General features: G+C 44.1%; 1 pseudogene; it reads right to left on the reverse strand.

Annotated features, from left to right (window-relative positions):
- Positions 1 to 21,448: 21,448 nt before the first annotated feature.
- On the reverse strand, positions 21,449 to 21,566 carry LOC126482954 (5S ribosomal RNA; annotated as a pseudogene).
- Positions 21,567 to 23,441: the final 1,875 nt, after the last annotated feature.

Here is a 23,441-nt window from a genome sequence, read left to right on the forward strand (position 1 = left end):
TGTGGCGGAAAGGTCACGATTGTGAGATGCCCTGACGTGACAAGTGACACGAGCACGAATTCTGCCGAGTGGCTGCGCAAAGCCACCAAACACAACTGCCCCGACTGTCACGTTTAATAAAACAACGCCAGTAACCATGGCAAACGATTTGTTTCTGTCGAACGAACAAAATAAACAGAGCTTCATTTCTTTACTGACTGCACAACTCGAGGGTGATCACATCCATATTAAGCAAGCTGCTGAGGATGCTGCTACTGTATTTGTAGCTATTGCTGTTGACGTTGCTCAGCGCTCTGTGTTGTTGTCGTTGGGGAGGACACCGACCTTCTTGTGACTAGGCGTTTCAGCGTAACTGTCCGCCAACATTTTTCTTCTGAAGCCAGGCAAAGTCGGACAAGGTGACGTAATCACCACCTCCCTAAATTTCAAGTTGTCAAGTACCGAAAGATAACATTCTGTCCCTAAATGCCTGCAGTGGCTGCGATAGGACTTCCTCGTTTTTCAGCAAAGGAAAACAAACTCCTCAAGGCGTTGGAGACAAAAAACAACCTAGAGAAAGCAGCAGGGATATTCAGCAATTCCAGTACTACTGCTGACGAGGCTGGACAGCATAGCAACCGTGAATGAAATTTTCACCCTGCAGCGGAGTGTGCACTGATAGGAAACTTCCTGACAGATTAAAACTGTATGCCAGACCGAGACTCGAACTCGGGACTTTCGCTTTTCGCAGGCAAGTGTTCTACCAACCGATCTACCCAAGAACGACTCACGACACTTCCTTGCTTCCGCCAGTACCTCGTCTTCTACCTTCCACACTTCACAGAAGCTCTCCTGCGAACTTGCAAAACTAGCACTCCTGTGAGAAAGGATATTGCGGAGACATAGCTTTGCCACAGCCTGGGGAATTTTTCCAGAACGAAATTTTCACTCTACAGCAGAGTGTGCGCTGATATGAAATTTCCTGGCAGATTAAAACTGTGTGCCGGACCGATACTCGAACTCTGGACGTTTGCACTTGCCTTTGCTTGGGTAGCTCAGTTAGTAGAGCACTTGCTCGCGAAAGACAAAGGTCCCGAGTTCGAGTCACAATCCAGCATACAGTTTTAATCGACAGGAAGTTTCACAGCATAAATCATTAAATGTACTTGAATATTAAATCTTTGAAAAATGTACCATGGCATTCAAAGAGAAAGAACAATTTCAGTTGTTTATTGCAAACTATAAGACATACACTCCTGGAAATTGAAATAAGAACACCGTGAATTCATTGTCCCAGGAAGGGGAAACTTTATTGACACATTCCTGGTGTCAGATACATCACATGATCACACTGACAGAACCACAGGCACATAGACACAGGCAACAGAGCATGCACAATGTCGGCACTAGTACAGTGTATATCCACCTTTCGCAGCAATGCAGGCTGCTATTCTCCCATGGAGACGATCGTAGAGATGCTGGATGTAGTCCTGTGGAACGGCTTGCCATGCCATTTCCACCTGGCGCCTCAGTTGGACCAGCGTTCGTGCTGGACGTGCAGACCGCGTGAGACGACGCTTCATCCAGTCCCAAACATGCTCAATGGGGGACAGATCCGGAGATCTTGCTGGCCAGGGTAGTTGACTTACACCTTCTAGAGCACGTTGGTTGGCACGGGATACATGCGGACGTGCATTGTCCTGTTGGAACAGCAAGTTCCCTTGCCGGTCTAGGAATGGTAGAACAATGGGTTCGATGACGGTTTGGATGTACCGTGCACTATTCAGTGTCCCCTCGACGATCACCAGTAGTGTACGGCCAGTGTAGGAGATCGCTCCCCACACCATGATGCCGGGTGTTGGCCCTGTGTGCCTCGGTCGTATGCAGTCCTGATTGTGGCGCTCTCCTGCACGGCGCCAAACACGCATACGACCATCATTGGTACCAAGGCAGAAGCGACTCTCATCGCTGAAGACGACACGTCTCCATTCGTCCCTCCATTCACGCCTGTCGCGACACCACTGGAGGCGGGCTGCACGATGTTGGGGCGTGAGCGGAAGACGGCCTAACGGTGTGCAGGACCGTAGCCCAGCTTCATGGAGACGGTTGCGAATGGTCCTCGCCGATACCCCAGTAGCAACAGTGTCCCTAATTTGCTGGGAAGTGGCGGTGCGGTCCCCTACGGCACTGCGTAGGATCCTACGGTCTTGGCGTGCATCCGTGCGTCGCTGCGGTCCGGTCCCAGGTGGACGGGCACGTGCACCTTCCGCCGACCACTGGCGACAACATCGATGTACTGTGGAGACCTCACGCCCCACGTGTTGAGCAATTCGGCGGTACGTCCACCCGGCCTCCCGCATGCCCACTATACACCCTCGCTCAAAGTCCGTCAACTGCACATACGGTTCACGTCCACGCTGTCGCGGCATGCTATCAGTGTTAAAGACTGCGATGGAGCTCCGTATGCCACGGCAAACTGGCTGACACTGACGGCGGCGGTGCACAAATGCTGCGCAGCTAGCGCCATTCGACGGCCAACACCGCTGTTCCTGGTTTGTCCGTTGTGCGGTGCGTGTGATCATTGCTTGTACAGCCCTCTCGCAGTGTCCGGTGCAAGTATGGTGGGTCTGACACACCGGTGTCAATGTGTTCTTTTTTCCATTTCCAGGAGTGTAGAAATACATTGCGCATGTCAGTGGATGGTGGAAGGTTCGAAGTTTCCACACAGGTGCATTGTTGTTTATTTGTAGCAACGTGGCGGTACACCACAAGAGAAATAATGTTCTGTGTTGGAATATTCGCGAAGTCAGTGCATTGTTCATGTGTGACATTCATTCCACCGTTGATTCAGCAAGAAGCCAAGCCACCTGTGCATAAGAGGACATAATTACTCGTATAAAAAATTCTTGGAAGTTCGTTACACATGTAAAGGGAAGTACTACGGCAACCTTCGTGTCACCCCACTCTCCATTGTTGCCAAATTTATTCAAGATGGCGGCGATGAAGTCATCCAAGATGGCGGCATGTAGACTTGGCAACAGCGCATGACATCATCCAAGATGGCTTATTTTGGCGAGAAAAATAGGCCAATTGTGCTATGTCCACAAACCTAACCTCCAGAAAAAATGGCGGGAATTTTGAATTTTGGCGGGAAAATAGACCAATTGGGCTAAGCCTCCAGAAAAAATAGGCGCGAAATTCAAATTCCAACAGGATAATGCATGCAAAACTGTACTTGTCTTTATTATTATTCATTATCATTTATTAACATTCATTATCATTTATTATCATTCATTATCATTTATTATAATTCATTATCATTTATTCTCATTTATTATCATTGGCCTACCTCCACAAGAAAATTCACCCCAAATTCACATTCCAAAACGATAATGGCTGCAAAACCATACATGTCTTTCTTATTATTCATTATCATTCATCATTTATTATTATCTTTAATTATTACCATTTATTATAATTTATTAATATTGGCCTACCTCAGCTAACATAGAAAATCGCGCCATGTACAAATTCACACTCCATAATCTCTGGAAAACCGTACTTCTATTTATTATTATTATTATCATTTACTATTATTTATTAGCATTTATTATTATTTATTCAAGATGGTCGATTTTTGCGGCAAGAAAGCCAATTCCCTTACTTCCATAACAAAAAATCTCTCACAAATTCAAATTCAAACACGATAATCTGTCACAGCTACGAAAAAAAAAGACCAACTGGGCCATGTGCACTAACCTAAGTCCACCTCATCCTACGAAGTCTCAATTTTTCGCCCTCACTTATTGTTTCGCTCCTAAGCTATGAAAATCGCGTCAAATAGTAATAAAGTGCACTTTTACTAATGTAAGTCACCTACTGTGAATTTGTGGGAAAAGGACTGAAGTCTTTATTTCAAACAGTAGCGTCATCACTTGTTCTCCAACAGGGTTAGTACACATCCTCGAGATTGCGGCAACAGCCTGTGCACTCGGCACGAGGTCCACGAACCGACTGACTTATTTCATATCATCACCTGTAGAGGAGGCTTCCCCGATCACCGTTAGCCCGCGGCTGCTCCCGGGCGGCTGGGGGGGGGGGGGGGGGGGATCCGGTCGCCGGGCCAGCATGCGCTCCCCCCGTCTGTGCTGCAGAGTCCACCTACGCAAACATGTTTTCGCGGAGCGTGGCCGCGAGCACTTAACGCTGGACAGGATGGAACCTCTCGACCACGTGCCGGACAAAAGACATGTTCGACCCCAAATTTATTTTTCTGAACAGGTTCGAATCTGCCGATACCTACCTCACACAACCGCCCGAGATATTTGGAAAGTTCTATCACGTGACACGCTAAAAGCTTAGTACCTCTGCAAGTGAATGTAACAAAGTTCGCATGACTACTTAATTAAATTGATCAATTAATTAACGTCTCTGGTGCGGAAAAGTGCCACGTCCACCTAGACTTGGAATCAATTTTCGCCAGTGCCACGCCCACCTGGACTTGGAATTAAATAGTGTAAGTCACTACCGACCACCACGTCCCCTTACCGACCCATGTTCGTCAGCTAACATGTACTAAAGTGTACTGCCAGTTACTAATGTGCACTAACGTGTACTAACCTACATTAACCTATATCACATTTTTTCTATACAAATAAGCCAAGTTTGAATTCTGATGGTCAGGTCGTGTTTCGCTACCAACACAAGAAAATTGTGGCAAACCAAGCCACTAACCTAAGTCACCTGTGATGATTCAAAATCGTCGGCTTTCCCTCTCTCACATACCACGATCGCGAGACCGCCCATGTCTCACCAGGACCTTTATACTCGCGTCGGACATACTCCTCTCTAAATATTATAGCTAAACTATGACCCAAATACTGTTATTCAATCCACACGCTCTAGGACATGGCCAGAACACACCCCAAGTAACTAAGCCGAGAACATCGCTCGCCCCACCTGTAGTTAACCGCTGAGAGATGGAGATATGCTGCAATCACATCCCTCGCGCTCTCGTAGCTACTTGCCTCAGCAATTCGATCTAACAAATCCTCCAAGTAGAAAAAATGATAACCAACTCGAACTCTCTCATATTCTATATCGCCCCACAAATACTTAACGTACATTTTATATAGGCATCGACTATATCTATCACTCTCGTACAAAAAACACTCGCCCTGATGTACCTGGTGTCATGCTGCACAGCCGGCAGACACGCAAACAGCTCCTAATTTCAGTGCACAATATCAAACTGCTCCTAAATAATGCAGTACACATAACTGTAAACACTATCACTACTTGTAATCTGTCCAAATAACGCATAGCAAATAACTCAACAGACGCGCGCAATGAAACTGTCCCACACTTACTCACACGTCCGACAGCTCTCAATTCGCTCAAAGGTCTGTTCGACCCCTCAAACATGACTTGATGACAGCCGCATTCACACCTAACACCTGAGAAATTCATATCACCTAGACGACGAACATGACTATCCAAGCCAGGCCGCGCGCGTCGTCTGTCACCGTCCTAACTCAGTGCGGTCCAACACACATGTTAAGGCCGCATTCCATTGCTTGCCGGCTTATTTGGTACACATCTCCACCTTCACGTCTGTTTTCAGAATAGTCGAGAGCGAGTTCACACACACACCGTCCGCACACATCCCAGTGCTGCCGTCCCCTCACAATCTAAAACGATCACCATACAATGTAAAAAAAAAAAAAAAAAAAAACTAAGAACCCAGTCAACCTCTCCGAAATTGTATAGTGCCCCCCAGAAATAGTTAACGCTCGTTTTTGTGTTTTCTCAGCTTATTTGTAAATTCAAATTCTTACCCTAACAGAACTTGTTCACGAAAATAATACTGAATGCGCACATAACCTCCTACCCTTCCAGCTCTCAACACAAGCAAATGTTCTCAACCCTCCTACACCCCAGAACAACCGATTAATCATTCTTATTCCTTCTTATCGAATTTACAGGCCTAATTTCCTAAGGACCCGTTATCGAAGTACCATCCGGCTTCCTTTCTGAGGCTTTCTGTGCTTACTTTTACAGAGATCGCTAAATTACCTCCACAGCACCCTCAATTTATATATAAGCAATACTAACTTTACAATCCATTACCGAGCGAGGTGGCGCAGTGGCTAGACACTGGACTCGCATTCGGGAGGACGACGGTTCAATCCCGCGTCCGGCCATCCTGATTTAGGTTTTCCGTGATTTCCCTAAATCGGTCCAGGCAAATGCCGGAATGGTTCCTTTCAAAGGGCACGGCCGACTTCCTTCCCGGTCCTTCCCTAATCTGATGAGACCGATGACCTCGCTGTCTGGTCTCCTTCCCCAAACAACCCAACCCAACCCAACAATCCATTATATACAAACCCTACACAATGTAAGCCACAGTAACTTTACAATACCGACTATATGCCCCCAATGCTATCCAGTGCTAAGTCAGCGCTGTGAACCTGCTCTTTCTTTCTACACACGTGACACTCAGCGGTAATCAGCCCTTCTACATCAACGGACAGAAGTCCCTCTCAGAATAGTTCCACAATTTCGGCGATCGCTTCCCCTCAACACAAATGCGTTACTTTCTCTTCTTCCTTGCCTTCGCGCTTTTTTTATACAAACATCTCCAGTCTCATAGACTACAAGAACACACCAAAATTTTTCGAAGTACAGCATCCTGTAAACCACTGAGTAACTAGAAACAAACAGACCAAAAAATGATATTCTCACTCGCGAATACCGAAGTCGTTGATGTCATTATACTTGCAGTTAAATGTTACGATCTGCGTCTCAGTTGATTGGCATTCGACAATGAGCTCAGTATTGGAAATACACTCTTTTGATCCCTGTTACTCTGGAAATATCTCTAATGTCCTTACCACTTCCTCCCTACTCATCACATAACATAAACAATATTAACTTTACAATGCAATATATACAAATGCTACACAATGTAAACCACATTAACTTTACAATACATTATATACACATTAGACACAAAACAGTGCACTTATCCAGTATATCTCTACAGCATGCGAAAAAGAAATTCCTATTCCTACAGCGTCTACATACCCTAGTGCTCTCCAATCCTAGGAAAGCACCGTCAACCTACTCTTTCTCTCTACAGACCTGACACTCAGAACTAATCTTCCCTCTTACATCAGCAGACCTAAGTCACCCTCAGAATTCTTTTTGCAAATTCATTATCGTCACCCCCTCAGCACAAACGCTTTACTGCCTCTCCTTCCTTGTCTGTTCGCTTTTCTACAAACAACCTCAGACTCATAGATTGCAAGAACACTTGTACTTTCTCCATAATATTACACGATTTTAGCTGAACTTCTCAATATCATGCACTAGGCTACACCCTACCGATCACTAGTTCATCATAATTTCCAAGATATAGACTTCAAATTAATTCTCTATAAACGCCGAACTTCATCTATGTGCAGCATGCTGTAAACCACTGACTAACTAGAAACAAACATACGCAAAATGATATTTCCACTCTCGAATACCGCTCTCAGTCATGTAACATATTCGAGATCTTGGCTATAATTTACACGTTAACCAAGGTCTGTCCAGGTCTAGAGAACAGACAAGCGTGTATCCAACACACCACAATCGATCTTTACTCAACTAAATAAAGGAAGAAAATGTGCAGAAGTAGTCAACCGAACAATCTACATTCCATCGAATAACACTCCAACCCAAATGAATCATCGTCTCAAATTCTTACTTGATCACCAAAGCCGACCAACACATACTACTACTTCGCTATTCGGTCGTCTAGAGGTCATCAAAGTCAACCCTTACAGATCGATACACTCCAATGGGTCTCTTCATTCGAACAGCTGCTCAAGTTATTTATTATTATTTATTATCATATATGATTGTTTTATAATTTATTATTTATTATTATTTATGTCATGGGCGTGTGTTCATCATAGCAGAGTGCCTCATTCGAGATGTCCGATTTTGGTAGGGATTTTGAATTTTGGCGGAAGATCATACAATTCGTTTACCTAACAAAAATGGTGGTTCATGGTGTGGGTTCCTGTTGTCATGTCCTAGTTCATGAACCACGGGCAACGTATGAGTGGCCAAGTAAGTGGTCCCGACAGTCGGGATACCAGTTACTTTGGAATAAGGCTGGGCATCTTGGACATATTCTGAGTCGTGGTCACCTTTGTGCTCATACGGCAAAGACTACCAAATCCACTGATTAGTCCCTCAACCGTTAGGGGTAAAACTCAATGGGACTGGGGGCAAGTAAGGCTAGCAACCTGCTTCCCTGGTACTTTAAATATGATGCTGGCAACAGTCAGAGCAAAATGCCTCGGACCTTTGGAGGTGACGGAGTCCCACCTCTAACTGACAAACCAGGGACTCCTAAGATACGACTTGGCAAACAAATGGTAATGAGATGGGGAGCTATTAATATCAATGGGGGCTACCCTGGGAAGAAGGTAGAGCTGGCAGAGGCTGCAAGTAAGATGGGGCGGGACGTTTTAGCTGTTAGTGACATTCGGGTAAGGGGTGAGAAAGAAGAGGAAGTGGGAGAATGCAAGGTCTACCTGTTAGGAGTCAAAGCAGGAATAGCACAATGGGGTGTAGGGCTTTACATCAGGAAAGAAATGGAACCCATCGTAGTTGAATAAGGTATGTAAATGAACGACTGATGTGGATAGATTTGACAGTGTCTAGCAAGAAAATTAGGATTGTGTCAGTATATTTGCATTGCGAAGGGACAGATCAAGATAAGATGGATAGTTTTTATGATGCACTCAGTGATGTAGTTGTTAGAGTAAAGGACAAGGACAGTGTTCTGCTCATGGGTGATTTTAGTGCCAGGATTGGAAATCGAACAGAATAGTATGAAAAGGTTATGGGTAAATTTGGAGAGGATATGGAGGCCAACAGGAACGGGAAACAACTCTTGGATTTCTGTGCCAGTATGGGCTTAGTAATCACAAACTCCTTTTTTAAACGTAAGAACATTCACCGGTATACTTGGGAAGGCAGGGGAACCAGATCTGTCATTGACTATATTAACAGATCAGGAATTCAGGAAGGCTGTGAGGGACACACGTGTATTCAGGGGATTCTTTGATGACACTGATCATTATTTAATCTGCAGTGAAATTGGTATTGTGAGGCCGAAAGTGCTGGAGGTCAGGTCCATATGTAGGAGGATAAGAGTGGAGAAACTTCAGGATAAGGAAATCAGGCACAAGTACATAACAGTGATCTCAGAAAGGTACCAGTTAGTTGAATGTAGTCAATTACAGTCATTGGAAAAGGAATGGACAAGGTACAGGGACACAGTACTAGAAGTGGCTAAAGAATGTCTTGGAACAGTAGTGTGTAAAGGTAGGATGAAGCAAACAGCTTGCTGGAATGACACAGTCAAGGCAGCCTGTAAAAGGAAAAAGAAGGCGTATCAAAAATGGCTACATACTAGAACTCAGGTAGACAGAGAAAGTTATGTTGAAGAAAGAAACAAAGCCAAACAGATAATTGCAGCATCCAAGAAGAAATCTTGGGAAGACTTTGGAAACAAGTTACTGAAGGTCGATTTTTTTCCAGTGTTCTATCTGGATGTTTGAGTCACATGATATAGCCTGCGTTCTAGTCATATGCAGCTACAATACTTTACACATGATACATTGGATGATTTACGTAAAAATGGGTCTAGCTACGTTGCGTATAAATATGACTCCGTTTTGTTCTTCTTAACTGTATACTATTAAATTAAGGCACTTCGAGATCTGTTACTATAGATCGATATCGCGTGCTAAGCTCCAAGACTTGGTTACATCTCGAGAAATGTGGTGCACTTGGAGGGGTTAGGACTAGGAAAGCTCTATTCAGTCAAGAGAGGTGAAGCGCTCTGGTGGTTGTGATAGGAGCTAAACACAGTTGAACTTGGAGCCATTTTTGTTAGGTAAACGAATTGTATGATCTTCCGCCAAAATTCAAAATCCCTACCAAAATCGGACATCTTGAATGACGCCCATCTGCTATGGCGAACACATGCCCATGATATAAATAATAATAAATAATAAATTATAAAACAATCATAAATGATAATAAATAATAATAAATAACTTGAGCAGCTGTCCGAATGAAGAGACCTGTTGGAGTGTATCGATCTGTAAGAGTTGACTTTGATGACCTCTAGACGACCGATTAGCGAAGTAGTAGTATGTGTTGGTCGGCTTTGGTGATCAAGTAAGAATTTGAGATGATGATTGATTTGGGTTGGAGTGTTGTTCGATGGAATGTAGATTGTTCGGTTGACTACTTCTGCACATTTGCTTCCTTTATTTAGTTGAATGAAGATCGATTGTGGTGTGTTGGATACACGCTTGTCTGTTCTCTAGACCTGGACAGACCTTAGTTGACGTGTAAATTATAGCTAAGATCTCGAACATGTTACATGACTGAGAGCGGTATTCGAGAGTGGAAATATCATTTTGCGTATGTTTGTTTCTAGTTAGTCAATGGTTTACAGCATGCAGCACACAGATGAAGTTCGGCGTTTATAGAGAATTAATTTGAAGTCTATATCTTGGGAATTATGATGAACTAGTGATCGGTAGGGTGTAGCCTAGTGCATGATATTGAGAAGTTCAGCTAAAATCGTGTAATATTATGGAGAAAGTACATGTGTTCTTGCAATCTATGAGTCTGAGGTTGTTTGCAGAAAAGCGAACAGACAAGGAAGGAGAGACAGTAAAGCGTTTGTGCTGATGGGGGGGGGGGGGGGGGGGGGGGGACGATAATGAATTTGTAAAAAGAGTTCTGAGGGTGACTTAGGTCTGCTGATGTAAGAGGGAAGATTAGCTCTGAGTGTCGGGTCTGTAGAAAGAAAGAGTAGGTTGACGGTGCTTTCCTAGGACTGGAGAGCATTGGGGTGTATAGACGCTGTAGGAATAGGAATTTCTTTTTTCGCATGCTGTAGAGATATACTGGATAAGTGCACTGTTTTGTGTCTAATGTGTGTATAATGTATTGTAAAGTTAATGTGGTTTACATTGTGTGGCATTTGTATATATTGCATTGTAAAGTTAATATTGTTTATGTTATGTGATGAGTAGGGAGGAAGTGGTAAGGACATTAGAGATATTTCCAGAGTAACAGGAATCAAAAGAGTGTATTTCCAATACTTAGCTCATTGTCGAATGCCAATCAACTGAGACGCCGATCGTAACATTTGACTGTAAGTATAATGACATCAAAAATGGTTCAAATGGCTCTGAGCACTATCGGACTCAACTGCTGAGGTCATTAGTTCCCTAGAACTTAGAACTAGTTAAACCTAACTAACCTAAGGACATCACAAACATCCATGCCCGAGGCAGGATTCGAACCTGCGACCGTAGCGGTCTTGCGGTTCCAGACTGCAGCGCCTTTAACCGCACGGCCACTTCGGCCGGCTATAATGACATCAACGACTTCGGTATTCGCGAGTGAGAATATCATTTTTTGGTCTGTTTGTTTCTAGTTACTCAGTGGTTTACAGGATGCTGTACTTCGAAAAATTTTGGTGTGTTCTTGTAGTCTATGAGACTGGAGATGTTTGTATAAAAAAAGCGCGAATTCTAGGAAGAAGAGAAAGTAACGCATTTGTGTTGAGGGGAAGCGATCGCCGAAATTGTGGAACTATTCTGAGAGGGACTTCTGTCCGTTGGTGTAGAAGGGCTGATTACCGCTGAGTGTCACGTGTGTAGAAAGAAAGAGCAGGTTCACAGCGCTTCCTTAGGAATGGATAGCATTGGGGGCATATAGTCGGTATTGTAAAGTTACTGTGGCTTACATTGTGTAGGGTTTGTATATAATGGATTGTAAAGTTAATATTGCTTATGTTATGGGATGAGTAGAGAGGATGACCGTGTCTGTGTGTGTGTGTGTGTGTGTGTGTGTGTGTGTGTGTGTGTGTGTCTAAATTGAGTGGGCTGTGGAGGCAATTTAGCGATCTCTGTAAAAGTAAGCACAGAAAGTCTCAGAAAGAAAAGCAGGATGGTACTTCGATAACGGGTCCTTAGGAAACTAGGCCTGTAAATTCGATAAGAAGGAATAAGAATGATTACGCGGTTGTTCTGGGGTATAGGAGGGTTGAGAACATTTGCGTGTGTTGAGAGCTGGAAGGGTAAGAGGTTAGGTGCGCATTCAGTATTATTTTCGTGAACAAGTTCTGTTAGGGCAAGAATTTGAATTTACAAATAAGCTGAGAAAACACGAAAGCGAGCGTTAACTATTTCTGGTGGCACTATACAATTTCGGAGAGGTTGACTGGGTTCTTAGTTTTTTTTTTTTTTTTTTTACATTGTATGATGATCGTTTTAGATTGTGAGGATGTGTGCGGACGGTGTGTGTGTGAACTCGCTCTCGACTATTTGAAAACAGACGTGAAGGTGGAGAAGCGTACCAAATAAGCCGGCAAGCAATGGAATGCGGCCTTAACATGTGTGTTGGACCTCACTGAGTTAGGACGGTGACAGACGACGCGCGCGGCCTGGCTTGGATAGTCATGTTCGTCGTCTAGGTGATACGAATTTCTCAGGTGTTAGGTGTGAATGCGGCTGTGATCAAGTCATGTTTGAGGGGTCGAACACAGACCTTTGAGCGAATTGAGAGCTGTCGGACGTGTAAGTAAGTGTGGGACAGGTTCATTGTGCGAGTCTGTTGAGTTATATTGCTATGCGTTATTTGGACAGATTACAAGTAGTGATAGTGTTTACAGTTATGTGTACTGCATTATTTAGGAGCAGTCTGATATTGTGCACTGAAATTAGGAGCTGTTTGCGTGTCTGCCGACTGTGCAGCATGACACCAGGTACATCAGGGCGAGTGTTTTTTGTATGAAAGTGATAGATATAGTCGATGCCTATTTAAAACGTCCGTTAAGTATTTGTGGGGCGATATAGAATATGAGAGAGTTCGAGTTGGTTATTATTTTTTCTACTTGGAGGTTTTGTTGGATCGAATTGCTGAGGCAAGTAGCTATGAGAGTGCGAGGGATGGGATTGCAGCATATCTCCATCTCTCAGCGGTTAACTACAGGTGGGGCGAGCGGTGTTCTCGGCTTAGGTACTTGGGGTGTGCTCTGGCCATGTCCTAGACCGTGTGGATTGAATAACAGTATTCGGGTCATAGTTTAGCTAGAATATTTACAGAGGAGTATGTCCGACGCGAGTATAAAGGTCCTGGCTGTGACGTGGGTGGTCTCGCGCTCGTGGTATGTGAGAGAGGGAAAGCCGACGATTTTGAATCATCACAGGTGACTTAGGTTAGTGGCTTGGTTTGCCACAATTTTCTTGTGTTGATAGCGAAACGCGACCTGACCATCAGAATTCAAACTTGGCTTATTTGTATAGAAAAAATGTGATATAGGTTAATGTAGGTTAGTACACGTTAGTGCACATTAGTAAATGGAAGTACACATTAGTACATGTTAGCTAATGAACATGGGTCGGTAACGGGACGTGGTGGTCGGTAGTGACTTAAACTATTTAATTCCAAGCCCAGGTGGGCGTGGCACTGGCGAAAATTGATTCCAAGTCTAGGTGGACGTGGCACTTTTCCGCACCAGAGACGTTAATTAATTGATCAGTTTAATTAAGTAGTCATGCGAACTTTGTTACATTCACTTGCAGAGGCACTAAGCTTTTAGCGTGTCACGTGATAGAACTTTCCAAATATCTCGGGCGGTTGTGTGAGGTAGGTATCGGCAGATTCGAACCTGTTCAGATAAATAAATTTGGGGTCGAACATGTCTTTTGTCCGGCACGTGGTCGACAGGTTCCATCCTGTCCAGCGTTAAGTGCTCGCGGCCACGCTCCGCGAAAACATGTTTACGTAGGTGGACTCTGCAGCACCGACGGGGGAGCGCACGCCGGCCCGGCGACCGGACCCCCCCAGCCGCCCGGGAGCAGCCGCGGGCTAACGGTGATCGGGGAAGCCTCCTCTACAGGTGATGATATGAAATAAGTCAGTCGGTTCGTGGACCTCGTGCCGAGTGCACAGGCTGTTGCCGCAATCTCGAGGATGTGTACTAAGCCTGTTGGAGAACAAGTGATGACGCTACTGTTTGAAATAAAGACTTCAGTCCTTTTCCCACAAATTCACAAGAGATGACTTACGTTAGTAAAAGTGCACTTTATTACTATTTGACGCGATTTTCATAGCTTATGAGCGAAACAATGAGTGAGGGCGAAAAATTGAGACTTCGTAGGGTGATGTGGACTTAGGTTAGTGCACATGGCCCAGTTGGTCTTTTTTTTTCGTAGCTGTGACAGATTATCGTGTTTGAATTTGAATTTGTGAGAGATTTTTTGTTATGGAAGTAAAGGAATTGGCTTTCTTGCCGCAAAAATCGACCATCTTGAATAAATAATAATAAATGCTAATAAATAATAGTAAATGATAGTAATAATAAATAGAAGTACGTTTTTCCAGAGATTGTGGAGTGTGAATTTGAACATGGCGCGATTTTCTGTGTTAGCGGAGGTAGGCCAATAATAATAAACAATAACAAATGATAATAAATAATGATAATAATAAATGATGAATGATAATGAATAATAATACAGATATTTATGGTTTTACAGCCATTATCGTTTTGGAATGTGAATTTGGGGTGAATTTTCTCATGGAGGTAGGCCAATGATAATAAATGAGAATAAATGATAATGAATTATAATATACGATAATGAATGATAATAAATGATAATGAATGTTAATAAATGATAATAATAATAAAGATAAGTACAGTTTTGCATGCATAATCCTGTTGGAATTTGAACTTCGCGCCTATTTTTTCTGGAGGCTTAGGTTAGTGGACGCAGCCTAATTGGTCTATTTTCCCGCCAAAATTCAAAATTCCCGCCATTTTTTTCTGGAGGGTAGGTTAGTGGACATAGCACAATTGGCCTATTTTCCCGCCAAAATCAGCCATCTTGGATGATGTCATGCGCTGTTGCCAAGTCTATATGCCGCCATCTTGGATGACTTCATCGCCGCCATCTTGAATAAATTTGGCAACAATGGAGAGTGGGGTGACACGAAGGTTGCCCTACTACTAAGGGAAGAGCACGTCTGATAAAAATGTCGAACCTAAGCGTTCACACGGAGCCCTCGGAAGTCCACAAGATGGAGAGGCCAGGAACTTCACGTTCCTCAAACATCCATGGCGGATCCAGTAGCGGAAAGAACCATCTTACAAGTTAAATGCACCAAAATAAATGAACAAACAGAGAACAAATTCTGTAGTGTTTGAAGTAGATTAGCAGTTGGTAATTGGTTAAGGGTTTTAATCTAGTTTTGTAGTGGTAAAGGTATTTGTAGTTTGTTTTTTTCTTTATCTCTCTTTTATTTTTTAAAAAAAATATGTGGCAGAAAAAAAAACTTAATACACAACTTCCAACTATCCAAGTAAGTGTGATTTGAATGGCCAATTTTAGCTTTTTAGATAATAGGCTGTAATTATGAAGAATAAATAAAATAAAATAAAATAAAATAATAAAGTCCCTTAAACAACGGTACAGCATGTTCAGAAACGACGCCTGCATATGAAGCTTTACAAGCTGCAGTTACTGCAGAAATTACATCCCGGTGACCATAACAGAAGGTACGAATTTTGCACTTCAGTTCTCCATGATATGCCAGAGGACACTGTCTGAACGACTCATCTTTTCGGACGAATCGACATGAATCGACGTTTCATCTATTGGGTAAAGTAAACCTCCATAATTTAAGAATTTTGGGGTCACAAAATCCTGGCGTCGTCGAAGAACGTGAAAGAGACTCACCGAAACCGAATGTATTTTGTGCCGTTTCTGTTCACAAAAAAATTTATGGATCTTTTTTTGCAGAGGAAATCGCGACAGGAATGTCATACCTGGACCTGCTGCAAAACTGGTTGTTACCTTAACTTCACAAAGATTCCAATGATTTCATTTTTATGCATGACGCCTCACTTTCATTTTGAGGTGTGGCGTTATATTAACGACAGCATCCCACTACGTTGGGTTGGAAGAGATGATGACAAGATCTTGTTCACTGCTTTTGTTCTCCCAGCTCACCAGACCTCACAACTTATGATTTTTTCCTGTAGGGGTACCTAAAGGACAGAGTCTCTGTCCCATCTATTTCAACGACTCTTCTAGAGCTGAGAAATCGAATTCCTGAAGCTGTCAATTCAATAAACAGTGACCTGTCGATTCGCGTGTGGAGTGAAGTGGATTACCGTTTAGATGTTTCTCGAGCATTTTATGGTGCTCATGCTGAGTGTATGGTATAGTGTCTGTGCGAACATATAAATTTGAACCTTCCTCTCTCCAGTGACATACGCAACGTATTTGTATATTTCATAGTTTGCCTGAAATAAACTACTGGGGTCCAGTTCCGGACTCCAACAGTCGTCAGGAGAGAGCCAGGTGGATTGCGGTGGTGAGGTCCTTGTTATGCTCGAGAGTGCCATGAAAATAGCACTGACGATAGCAGGTTTATTGGACAGTAATACAGGATTGCCATTCAAAGGGCCGCGGATGAGCGTCTCGCCAGCAGCGGAATGCCGCCGTGCGATCGACTCGCAGCATCGGATTACGGAAGTTTCGTCACGGGACAGTCTACTGATCATTAATCATTCAGCGGCTTCCGTGAGCTCCCAAGGTAGAGCCTGGACGAATTTCTAGTGTCTGGCAGGGATGCTATCCTGGGGCGTAACAAAACAACTGAATCTGTTCTTTCTTTTTGAATCACCCTGTACATCAAAGACAACATTAAACGTCGCCCCTTTGTGACCTACAGAAGCAACTGCTCAGCAGCATTCCCTGAGAACGAATTTGCAGGTGTAAGTCTGGAAAAACAATACACTAGATCCCGCGCAATTTGGATGGAAGGTTTCATAATTCGGCCTCTTGCCAGTCCACACTACTAAAGAAGTAGCACCTGCCGAACTGTTGAAAATCATTTACTGCACATGTGCCACAAGGAGACATGGACTCGTTCCTGCAGGAACAACAGCAATAACTGTAACATCGTTTGCAACTTATGCAAAGGCCAACCCTGCACCAACGTTCCAACTGACATCCCCATTATTGACATTGATGACTGTTGCATAAACAATGACATTTTGGAAGAAGGAAGAAGAGGATATGGATACGGAATAATTGGAAAAATTAGAGTTAGTGTTATTTGGACCTTTATTCTCCAAGCGTGTAAAGATGCAATACTGTAAAATTAAGAGAAACAGGTTGTCCATAGCTAAAGACTGATCTTTTGTTACTTCGTTTTATTGTATTACTTTAACGCAATTTCGAACAACCACGTATAACTCAATTTATTGTTAGTTGAATTAATTTTATGACTGCGTGGTGTTTGTCCTTTCGGACATGTCTGAAAGAACAGACACCATACATTCATGTAACTGATACTCTTAACCGGGCGATGAATCCACCTTCTGCATTGGGGATACACAAGAAATACGTCCGACCTCCTGTGGGAATCTCAATGTAGCGAACGGGAGTATAATTGACAGGGACTGCGGGTAAGTGGCGCTCGGTGGGAATGTGGATCGGCCGTGAGGCGTACCCAGACAGTCTGCGCAGTTGCAAAAAGCTGTGTCCTGGATGGCGCAGTGGTTAACGCACCTGCCCAGTAAGCAGGAGATCCTGGGTTCCAATGCCGGTCCAGCGCACATTTTCGCTCTTTGCCGCTGATCCCGCGTAATGTCCCGCTGCAGCTGATAGCAGTGATCCTCTTCAATTTACACATAAATTAATTTTCTTTATACCTACACTACTGGCCATTAAAATTGCTACACCAAGAAGAAATGCAGATGATAAACGGGTATTCATTGGACAAATATATTATAGAACTGACACGTGATTACATTTTCACGCAATTTGGGTGCATAGATCCTGAGAAATCAGTACCCAGAATAACCACCTCTGGACGTAATAACGGCCTTGATACGCCTGGGCATTGAGTCTAACACAGCTTCGATGGCGTGTACAGGTACAGCTGCCCATGCAGCTTCAACACGATACCACAGTTCATCAAGAGCAGTGACTGGCGTATTGTGACGAGCCAGTTGCTCGGCCACCATTGACCAGAAGTTTTCAGTTGGTGAGAGATCTGGAGAATGTGCTGGCCAGGGCAGCAGTCGAACGTTTCCTGTATCCAGAAAGGCCAGTACATGACCTGCAACATGCGGTCGTGCTTTATCCTGCTGAAACCAAGGATTTCGCAGGGATCGAACGAAGGGTAGAGCCACGGGTCGTAACACATCTGAAATGTAACGTCCACCGTTCAATGTGCCGTCAATGCGAACAAGAGGTGACCGAGACGTGTAACCAATGGCACCCCATACCTTCACGCCGGGTGATACGCCAGAATGGCGATGACGAATACACGCTTCCAATGTGCATTCACTGCGATGTCGCCAAATACGGATGCGACCATCATCATGCTGTAAACAGAACCTGGATTCACCCGGAAAAATGACGTTTTGCCATTCGTGCACCCAGGTTCGTCGATGAGTACACCATCGCAGGCGCTCCTGTCTGTGATGCAGCGTCTAGGATAACCGCAGCCATGGTCTCCGAGCTGATAGTCCATGCTGCTGCAAACGTCGTCGAACTGTTCGTGCACATGGTTGTTGTCTTGCAAACGTCCCCATCTGTTGACTCAGGGATCGAGACGTGGCTGCACGTTCCGTTACAGCCATGCGGATAAGATGCCTGTCATCTCGACTGCTAGTGATACGAGGCCGTTGGGATCCAGCACGGCGTTCTGTATTACCCTCCTGAACTCACCGATTCCATATTCTGCTAACAGTCATTGGATCTCGACCAACGCGAGGCATCACAACAACGTTTCACCAGGCAACGTCGGTCAACTGCTGTTTGTGTATGAGAATCGGTTGGAAACTTTCCTCGTGTCAGCACGTTGTAGTTGTCGCCACCGGCGCCAACCTTGTGTGAATGCTCAGAAAAGCTAATCATTTGCATATCACAGCATCTTCTTCCTGCTGATTAAATTTCGCGTCTGTAGCACGTCATCTTCGTGGCCAGTATTGTAATAAAACAGTAATAAACCTAAAGTGTTTCAGTTCACTAATACCCTTGTAAACAAAGTTTTTACCCTGTATGTAAATATTAATATTATTCTGTTAATTTCTTAGTTTTGAAACTAGTTATCTTGATAACGTGTAGGTTAGTGGTTATGTTCCAGTACCGAAAGTAAAAAAGTGAATATCGAAAAACTCATTAAAATGGAAAGTACGAGGGCGTGCTGAAAAGTAATGCCTCAGAATTTTGTATTGCGTTCTGATATCGGTTGAAGCATTACGTGTCATGCATATTACTCCAACGACTTATCCATTTCAATGACGTAAGTTGCAACGCTCTTCCAGTAAACGGCTCCGAATTGTAGTGTGTTACGAGGGCTGTCCAGAAAGTAAGTTACGATTGATCGCGAAATGAAAATCACAGTGAAAATCAGAAATGTTTCATTTGTAACAGTTAGCTACACCTTTCAGCTACTTCTCTATGTAGTCGCCGTTCTGACTCAGACATTCGTCGTAGCGTTGTACCAACTTTCCAATACCCTCATCATAGAAGGCAGCCGCCAGTGCTTTCCGCCAATTCCCTACGCTGGACTAAAGCTCGTTGTCTGTGCCAAAATGTTGTCTTCATAGCCAGCGGTTCGTTTGAGCAGAGATGAAACTCTGTGGGAGACAATTACGGGCTGTATTGTGTGTAACCAAACATTTCCAATTGAAACGAAGCAGGAACATCTTCATTGCCCCTGCAGAATGAGGCTGAGAATTGTCTTGAAGAAGAAACCGCACGACAGTTATGTAATGTTCGTTGCATAGCTTCAGGGGAAAATTCTCACCAGGCCCTCGTACTTGGCGGGAGACACTATTTACTATAACATCTTTACGCGCTCACTAAGAGCTCAGGAATGAAAAGAGCGACATAATTCTACCTAGAGTCATACTAGAGACACTGCCCAACACATCTTTGCAAAGCTTTATCGGATTTTCATAGTCGTTTCCATTTCGCAACCGATCGTAACTTACTTTCTGGACAGCCATCGTACATGGCGGTGTGTAACTTAATTATGCTGATACGTAAGAAACAGCATGCTGTAGTCGACTTTCTAACCGCAGAGAACTTCGTCCTTACGTGGAACACTCTCTTTTTCAGCATGACAATGCCACACCACACACGAGCGTTGCGGCATCTGCAACAGTCCGTCACCTCGAGTTCATTGTCATCGATCATCCTCCATATTGTCGCGACATAATCCCAACTGTTTTTCACCTGTTTCCAAAACTTAGCCAACACCTTTGAGTACTTCGCTTTGATATTGATACAACAGCGCAATCAGAGGTAAGGTTGCGGCTCCGTCAACGAAGTCAAACATTCTACAGTGACGTTATCAACAAACTGGTCTCTCCTTGCAAGAAATGTTCAAACGACTCTAAGCACTATGGGACTTAACATCTGAGGTCATCAGTCCCCTAAACTTAGAAGTACTTAAAACTAACTAACCTAAGGACATCACACTCATCCATCCCCGAGGCGGGATTCGAACCTGCGACCGTAGCAGCAGCGCCGTTCCAGACTGAAGCGCCTAGAACCGGTCGGCCACATCGGCCGGCTGGGAGAAATGTGTTTGTTGCTAGGGTGACTATGTTTAGAAATAAATATTTAGACACGAAGAATAAAAATGAAGAATGTTAATAAAGTCTGTTTTATTTAAAAAGCGTTAAGAATTTTTACGTAAAAAATTCGGAGGCATTACTTTTCGGTACATCATCGGAGAAAGTCGATCTTAGGAGAAGAAAAACTTCTTATCCAAAATCGCAATAAAACACTGTATTGTGGATGGCCATTTTCGGTAAAACTACGGTACCGTCATCAGATCTCCGTACAGGTTATTATGAACATCTTGTGCCAGATGCACACAAAATATATCCATTAAATCTCAACATGCACAACATGATAAAGAAATGAATCCTCTACATTTTGGCAACCTATGCTTTTCTATTTAACGGTTAGTTTCGGAGGAATTTGGAAACAACTAGAAAAAGTCCGGAATTACGGTGGTTTTCTAAGCTCGACTTAGAAATCAGGGCAAACTCAGATTATACGTGTCAGAGGCATACGGGTTCTTGAGTGATCATAAAAGTTTCCAGAGTTCTATTAATTTCTGGAAAGTAAAAAAAAAAAAAATCACTCCATCTTCAGGCCACGAGTGGCCTACCGGGACCATCCGACCGCCGTATCATCCTCATGGAGGATGCGGATAGGAGGGGCGTGGGGTCAGCACACCGCTCTCCCGGTCGTTATGATGATATTCTTGAGCGAAGCCGCCACAATTCGGTCGAGTAGCTCCTCAATTGGTTTCACGAGGCTGTGTGTACCCCGAAAAATGGCAACAGCGCATGGCGGCGTGGATGGTCGCCCATCCAAGTGCCGACCACGCCCGACAGCGCTTAACTTCGGTGATCTCACGGGAACCGGTGTAGCCACTGCGGCAAGGCCGTTGCCAATTTCTGGAAAGTACAATTCTAATTTTCTTGGCCTGTTAGTATTTGAAATAAATTTCAACCTTATACCTCCCCCCATGAGAAAAAGAGGTCTTAAGAGATGGATAGATATATGGACAACAAAGTGATCCTACAAGGACCCCGTTTTACAGACTTAGGCGTAGAACCCAAAATATACCGTAAGTTGGGTTACTTTGGTCCTTTACGGGTATGTTTGGCCCCCTGGTCGCAAAAAGTTTCGAGTTTTGTTCCCTGTGAATGTTACCCATTAGCATGGAATAAACATGGCAGCATGCATTTGTAGTTACTCAACTTTATCCAAAATTGAAAGATATGGGTAACGGTAACTGCCTAGAAAACTTTCATTATTTCATTTACCATAGATAACAATCATAGAGAAAGCAAGTTTGAGAATAAAACATTCTTAAGGTTCTTTTAGCTCGTGAGTCGACTTCTCGATCTATCGCCTTATGTCAACGATCTGTCGCCACAGTAGCCATCCCCCTTTTTGGAGTGGAATGGCAGGCGACCAGCTGTGCAGCGCTTCTAGGGGCAGAGTGCAGCTGAACCGTTCCTTTGTTGGAGTGTGGTTGACAGCTACAGCACGGCCCTCTGCAAGTGACGAACAACAGCTGGTGCCCTCCGACCTCGTCTGTTGGCGAAAGTTTGGAGCGTCGGGAATTGAGGGGAATTTCGCGCGTATGTTTCGTGCTGCTCGAGAAAACACATCTTGCAAGTTCAGACGTTTTTGATGATAGACAGTCTTGGAAGTCGATTGTAAAACGATATGGAGCTGTAGCTTGAGGAAAGTTGCATTTGCGGAGGGTCCTCCCGTTGTACTCTTTGGACATGTGTCCATTCTAGTCGGAAGAGTGGTGCGCGCAGTGTGTACTGATTGGTATGTTTGACTCTCTGATCTGCCCAAATGATAAAGCCTGATGGAGCTGTGTCTTTGAACGTCGGTGGACTGCATCCTGCAGGAGTTACTGCTGTGAAGGGATCATCAGTGTCATGATGCGGCAAAGCTGCATACTCCTTTGAAGGGATTTGTCATGAATAAGTTGCTGGAGGTGAATCTGGAGGCTCCCCACGTGCGACACACATATTGCCTCATCCTCTCAACTGAAACTGTCGTGGCTTTACCATCTTGAAAAATAAAAGTGTGTAGGCCTCGTTGCAGTACCTGATATGCACCAACGTACGTCTGCCTGTAATTAAACGTGCAAACAACTTCGAAGATCCTTGCGTCAAAATGTTCGCTTGACACCATGGCGAGCTGGTATTTCTGGGACAAGTTATTGCGTTGTCTGCTGCAACGTTTGTGCAAACTCTTGTATTATTTGTGCTGGAGATGTTGTAAACTCCTGACTCTCTATGAGATCTGCTAGCACACATATTCACTGACCACAGATTAGAGGACTCAGAGCCAGGTCTGTGTCTGTTTTTGTAGCCATTAATCCAAGTAAGATCACAGGTAATGTGTCGTTCCACGTACTTTCATGGCGCACAAGCGCTGCTCTCAGGGCTCTGTGTAGACACTCCTCCATCCCATTGCTCCCAGGGTGGTAGCTTGTAGTTTTTAGGTGGGAGGTTCCACATACATTCGTGAGTTCTGCGAACAATGAGCAATCAAATTGTCGACTGCGATGGACGGTCACTGTGGCCAGGGCTCAGAAACTAACGATCTATGTGCGAACAAACTTCTTTGCCACACTTTCTGCTGAAATTTCAGTAATTGGTGTATCTTCCGGGTAATTGGTAGGTTCTCTATCTCTGTTACTATCTGTATCCGTTTGAAAATGATAAGGTCTAAGACGCTGCAGTCATGGACTGTGCTGCTGGTCCCGGCGGAGGTTCGAGTCCTCCCTTGGGTATG

This window comes from Schistocerca serialis, chromosome 5, assembly GCF_023864345.2.
Source record: "Schistocerca serialis cubense isolate TAMUIC-IGC-003099 chromosome 5, iqSchSeri2.2, whole genome shotgun sequence".
In the NCBI taxonomy this organism is placed as follows: domain Eukaryota; kingdom Metazoa; phylum Arthropoda; class Insecta; order Orthoptera; family Acrididae; genus Schistocerca; species Schistocerca serialis.